Raw genomic sequence first — 6,925 nt, 5'->3', positions numbered from 1 at the left:
CAATCAGTATGTTAATCAATTTTATAAAGCAAACTATGGAGACAGCTGCCTTTTCTTTTGTACAGTCATTTTCTTAGACAAGTTACTACTTTAAAATTCCATTTCTTTCCCCTTTATCCACTGTTGGGTTACTCATGGGAATTTTAAAAAAATGTTACTCATAAGGATCCTAACTGCACAATTTTACAAATGCTTTTTTTTAAAAGTTCATTTCATAATTGAATTTTGTTTGATGGGAAAAGGCCAAAGGGAGCACCTTGTTTTCTATTTGAGAAATGGCCCTTTGGTAAAAGACCATCATTTAATCAAAATCAATACCTTAACCCCTTCTAATTGTTTTGGTTTTTTTTAAAAAAATAATTAGGTCTCTTTTAATAGTATTCTTATCCAAACATCCCTTTATGTGTTCAATGTAAGATCACTATACTAAGCCTTAGCAGCTTTCACATTTCTGATTTATTTCCTAATTGCCCTAAATCATCTCTTGCAAATCAATTAAAATGAAATACAGATGATATGCACAATGCTGAATATGATTATGTATATGAAGCCAAAAGTGGTGAGTATCACTGATGAATTTTTATGATTTGGGGATACAACAATGTATCCAGACCCACTAAGTAGACAGCTGGTTTGAGGTGTGCTTTGGAGCTTAAGTGATAAACCTAATATTGAGAGTGTTCTACAAGATGCTATTGATATCTTGAGGGGATGTGAAGCACTTATTCAATAAGAAATATGATAGTTCATACCTTGTATCTGTTCTGGAAGTTACTTTAAGAGAAGACTAGGTTATTCAAAAATCCCTAGTTTAAAAAAAAAAAAAAAACTTTTTGGACCTTACCTGAAAGTGGATTCCTGTGCTGACTTCTTTTGGGAGGAGGGAGAAATTATTTTATTTTCAGTTTTGGTTCCACTTCATATACATATATAAGTATTTTTCAAAAGTTGATTGAAAAACAAATGTATTTGGCCATCTCTTCTTAAGGTATACTTTTCCTTGGAGAAAAATATAATGCAATCAGTATGTCAATCAATTGTATAAAGCAAACTATGGAGACAGCTGCCATTTCTTTTGTACAGTCATTTTCTTAGACAAGTTACTACTTTAAAATTCCATTTCTTTCCCCTTTATCCACTGTTGGGTTACTCATGGGAATTTTAAAAAAATGTTACTCATAAGGATCCTAACTGCACAATTTTACAAATGCTTTTTTAAAAAGTTCATTTCATAATTGAATTTTGTTTGATGGGAAAAGGCCAAAGGGAGCACCTTGTTTTCTATTTGAGAAATGGCCCTTTGGTAAAAGACCATCATTTAATCAAAATCAATACCTTAGCCCCTTTTAATTGTTTTGGTTTTTAAAAAAAATAATTAGGTCTCTTTTAATAGTATTCTTATCCAAATATCCCTTTATGTGTTCAATGTAAGATCACTATACTAAGCCTTAGCAGCTTTCACATTTCTGATTTATTTCCTAATTGCCCTAAATCATCTCTTGCAAATCAATTCAGAACTGAATCAAACATGTATAAGCATTAACAAGGAACTTAAAAAGCAAGCTTCTTAAAAAAAGAAGAACAAAAGAAAAGTTGATCCCTTTAAAACTAGGTAGGCCATGTCTTAGTTCAATTTGTGATCTATCTTACATTAAACAATTTTTAATTAAAAGTAAAATTAATTAAAAGGCCAGGAAAATTTTATGTATGCTACAAACTTTACATTTATTTAACATGACTCTCCCTTTTCCTAAGTCATTTACAACCTTACCCTATTTTAGGACTCTCATGGAGGTCCGCTATTTGAGGCCAGATGAATTTTGTCACTTTTTCAGTGCCTTGATGCATTTTGAAAGCTCTTAACACTTTTTCAATATGTCACACACTGAATAAAGATTCCAATATCTTTTAAGAAATTTTTTGGTATATTTTCCTGACTAAAAATAGTACTACTACTTTTGCCTGTTCACATGTCCCTAAGGTAATGCCCCTATGTGATTCCTGACCTTGGAGCAACAAAGAATGTGTGTCCCTAGAATAATCAGACATATCTCCTCCACAAAACCAGTAACCACTAAGGGATGAGTAATGTAGCAGGGCAATGTCTTCTGCCCTACCAAATCTTGCTCCTTCCCTATATGCCATCATCAATCATAAGTCCTTTTGATTCTGGTACCACCTTGTTGAGTAGCATTCCCCTCCTTATCCAACCTTTATCTCATTCATGGCCAAGGAAGGATTCCTACCAATCATCTATCCAAGAAGCTCACATTCGATATGACAGTTTGCCATTCCGTTATGATTACAGTTACATTACAGTAGTTTGTTATTAGATTAGAACTGCCTGATGTTCACCCAGTCCTTTACCATAGCCACAGTGAAAGCTAAATGAGTTCAGCTTGTTTTCCAAAAATAATAAGTCTGTTGTTACCTCACATTAAATGTTCACTGCACTACTGTTTTTGCCCATAAACAAATAATACTTCAATTTCTTTCTCTAAAAATAGCCTATATATTTATATGCATCTATATTTATGCTATAATATCCTTTCCAAATCAAACCATTATTTCAAGTTCAAAATTGAAGAGCTGCCATTCAATTAAGTAGAGCTGACATCAAGTCCAAACATTCCGAATAACTGATTTCAAACTGCCTTCTAATACTGCCATCACTCTCCTTAGTTACAGGACAATGAGTGGGCATGCAAGTGCACACACAAACACAAACACATAAAAATGTTGAAATTTTACATCAAATATTGCCCACTAGAATCAGTCAGCTGCTTTATATAGATGAAAGACATATTCCCTAGCCATGTTTAGAAACAGATCCCAGCTCATTCCTCTCAAATATCTGAAGCCCTAAATATTTAAACAACACCAATCTGATACCTCACATCACAACTCAAATTGAAGTAAGGTTTTCAATTGAAAGGCCATTATCAGAAGGACTGAAGGAAACTGGAACCCAGTGGCTGGGAGGTTAAGGCACAACACTTGGTAAGCTCAGTAAATTTGGCTCGGGCAGTAGTTCTGATTAGTTTGGGATTTCAAAAATAAATTGGAGCTCACTAAGCTGGAATTGCAATTTTGATTATTTGGGAAAGGCCCATTCTTCCCCCCCCCCCCACTTTGGACAGTCCACCACACAGTTGCAGATGAAAGATTAGAATACTTCTTTTCTTGTGAACCATCTTCATCTGGGGACTTTGATCCTTCTTCTTTTGCCTATTAAGTTGCTGTTGTTGCTTCTTACTAACATTTCTAGATCGAGAAACTGGAATGTTACATTTCTCTCCACCAGCCACGTCCAGCTTCTATGTTACCTTTCAGGCTACTGTGCAGACATTTCCACCACTTGTCTTCTCCCCTGCTGCCAGGCCCAGGAAGGCAAGTGTCGTTTTCTGCCAGATCTGTTCCTTAGTGTCTGACTAGGGACCTTTTCACGGGCTGATCTGCTGAGTTCATCATCGGAGTCTCCCAGCATGGGGGGAGAAATCCCAGAGAATCGGAGTTCTTCGAGATGTCGGTGGCCCATGCTAAAGAAACAGCGCGCGGGCGGCGCGCACAGACCAGATCGCGCTGAACTCGAGACCAGAAAACGGGCTGCTCCTACCGTTCCCAGAACCTTCCTCAAGCTCCTCCTTCCCCTACCCCAAACAATGACTGGGCAGCCTCTTGATGAGCATGAATCAGTCCTGGTTAGAGCCAACTCAGAGCTCAGAGAAAGAATATTTGGGAACCGTTCACCAGATCGTACTCCTTTTGGAAACAAGAGGCTGAGAATTACTAACCAGTACATGGACTTTACCTACTGACTGACTCAATGAAGGTGCTGCTCAAAGAAAGACACGCATGACTCTTCAAACATTATTCAAGTTTTAGATGGGATACTTTATACAGCACATCAGTGATAGGGATGTGACCTTGAAAAGTGAAAGAAGCTGGTGGAAAATCTCAAGTCACTCCTGAAATCACAATCATCTGGTATGGAAATTCTTGCAAAGGAATTTTGGTTGTTCTGAAAAAGCAGAAGCAATTTAGAGGTAATTTCTTCATATTTCAAAGGGCAAGAAGGGGGAAAAGCCTTCCAAATGTGGGTGGTATTGTCGAAAGACTGCTGCAAAGATGGGTATTGAAAAGAGCAGAGAATATAAAAGAGTGTTCCAAATTTATGAAAGAGTGTTCCAAATCATTATTGATCAGAGAAATGCAAATTAAGACAACTCTGAGATACCACTACACACCTGTCAGATTGGCTAAGATGACAGGAAAAAATAATGATGAATGTTGGAGGGGATGCAGGAAAACTGGGACACTAATGCATTGTTGGTGGAGTTGTGAATGAATCCAACCATTCTGGAGAGCAATCTGGAATTATGCCCAAAAAATTATCAAATTGTGCAGACCCTTTGATCCAGCAGTGTTTCTATTGGGCTTATATCCCAAAGAAATACTAAAGAAGGGAAAGGGACCTGTATGTGCCAAAATGTTTGTAGCAGCCCTATTTGTAGTGGCTAGAAACTGGAAAATGAATGGATGCCCATCAATTGGAGAATGGCTGGGTAAATTGTGGTATATGAATGTTATGGAATATTATTGTTCTGTAAGAAATGACCAGCAGGATGAATACAGAGAGGACTGGCGAGACTTACATGAACTGATGCTAAGTGAAATGAGCAGAACCAGGAGATCATTATACACTTCGACAACGATATTGTATGAGGACATATTTTGATGGAAGTGGATTTCTTTGACAAAGAGACCTAACTGAGTTTCAATTGATAAATGACGGACAAAAGCAGCTACACCCAAAGAAAGAACACTGGGAAACGAATGTGAACTATCTGCATTTTTGTTTTTCTTCCCGGGTTATTTATACCTTCTGAATCCAATTCTCCCTATGCAACAAGAGAATTGTTCGGTTCTGCAAACATATATTGTATCTAGGATATACTGCAACATATCCAACATATAAAGGACTGCTTGCCATCCAAGGGAGGGGGTGGAGGGAGGTAGGGGGAAAAAAAATCGGAAAAGAAATGAGTGCAAGGGATAATGTTGTCAATATAAAGTAATCATTAAATAAAAATTAAAAAAAGAAAAAAGAAAAAAGAAAACTTACCTTTACATGTATTTTGGAAAAATAAACTACTGTTGGGGAAAAAGAAGTAATGTGATATTGGAAAATGTCTGAACTCAAAGTCCAGAAGGCATGGGTTCAAATCTTTCTTTGGATATTAGTAGCCATGTGATCATGGTCAAATTCATTTTTCTGAGCCTCGATTTTCTCATATGTAAAATAGAGAGAAAGCAATGATACACCATCTACTCCATGGTATAATTGTAGAAAGACTTGCTTGTAAATCTTACAGTACAATATAAATAAGTAAAATACAAAATAAAAAAAAAGAAAAGAGCAGAGAAAGTGAGAAATGGATAATTTCTTAATATCTCAGATGGATGAAGGCTTTTTGGATGTAGGAGATCTAGTCTGGAACCTGATTAGCCTTGATATAATTACAGCATAGTAGAGACCTATTGCTTTAGAGGTCAAAATTTTTGAGAAGAGATCTGAATGTTTAGAACAGGTTTATAACAGAGACAAAATGCTTTCCAAAGTACTTTGTCATGTCAAAGCCTACAAGCTAGAAGAAGTTTGCTGCATGAAGTGTAACTCTGACTATTATCCCCCTTCTGGGAAAAGCAAGAACCCTGGAACCATAGCACAGAGAAGGTAGAAAATAGATTGGCAGAGCTATCAACTACTGCAAATACAGAATAGTATCAGAGCTCTTCAACCTGTATCTTCCTCCCTTCTGCTTCAAGTTGTGGCACCAAAACCTCTCTCTGAAGGGCTTAAACTATTGCCACCTCAATATTTTCCAAGGATTATGATCCTGCTGTCCTCATTTTTTAAATTATATTTTATTATGAAAGCTTTTTATTTTCAAAACATATGCATAAACTATTTTCAACATTTACTCTTGCCAAATGTGTTCTAATATTTTTCCCTCCTTTCCCCTTACACCCTGCTGTGGATGGCAAGTAATTCAATATATGTTAAATATTTGCAATTCTTCTATATATATTTCCACAATCACCATGTTGCACAAGAAAAATCAGATCAAAAAGGAAAAAAAATTGAGAAAGAATACAAAATTCAAACAACAACAAAAGTGAAAATGCTCTTGTGATTTCCACTAAGTCCCTACAGTCTTATTTCTGTGTGCAGATGGCTTTCTTCATTACAAGATCTTTTCAACTGCCAAAGAATGAAAATCTATATAGAAAATGCCCAAACCGATCCAAGTATAACCTTTCCAGACTAATGAATGAATATGTCCATGTGGATCTTATTCTCTACACATCAAAATTACCTTCTCCGACTCCTGAGATTCAGATTTATAGATCATTCTTCCTGCTCCCTTCCTTACACCTATATAGTAGCATATCAGTTACCAAATCTTGTCAGTTCCACCTCTTCCATATCTCTTTCATATTTATTCCTTTCTCTATTCATACAGGAATATTACACACTCTGCTTCTTGCTCTTATCACTACTTGTTTTCACTTTTTTTCAATAGTGAAACAAAAACTTGACTGAGAGCTTTTGATTTTGAAAATCACCATAATTTCTTCTGTTTTTCTCCTTCACTTTTTTCCATCTTTTTTTTTTTTTTGGCTGATGCAAGGATATATTTATAATTTGGGTTCCATGAAGTTTTATTTAGAGTCTAATTGTAAGCCCTCTCCTGAAAACTGTTTCATATATTGAGAAAGGAGATGGTAAAGTCCTTAAAATCAAGGCTTCATATGGGACTTCAAGGCACTTTTGGGGGGAATTCTAAAACATCAAAATCTTTTACAATGAAAGACCATGCCATTCCCCTCTATTAAGAATTCTAAATGGGGGAGGGGGATT

The 6,925-nt window shown here is 36.1% G+C and overlaps 1 pseudogene; it reads right to left on the bottom strand.

The window, feature by feature from the left end:
* Window positions 1–2,709: 2,709 nt before the first annotated feature.
* Window positions 2,710–3,538, bottom strand: LOC127543327 (proline-rich nuclear receptor coactivator 2-like; annotated as a pseudogene).
* Window positions 3,539–6,925: the final 3,387 nt, after the last annotated feature.

Source organism: Antechinus flavipes, unplaced genomic scaffold (genome assembly GCF_016432865.1).
Source record: "Antechinus flavipes isolate AdamAnt ecotype Samford, QLD, Australia unplaced genomic scaffold, AdamAnt_v2 unplaced_scaffold220, whole genome shotgun sequence".
In the NCBI taxonomy this organism is placed as follows: domain Eukaryota; kingdom Metazoa; phylum Chordata; class Mammalia; order Dasyuromorphia; family Dasyuridae; genus Antechinus; species Antechinus flavipes.
Note: the sequence above shows the minus strand (reverse complement) of the source record. Positions and strands in the feature narration are given on the sequence as shown.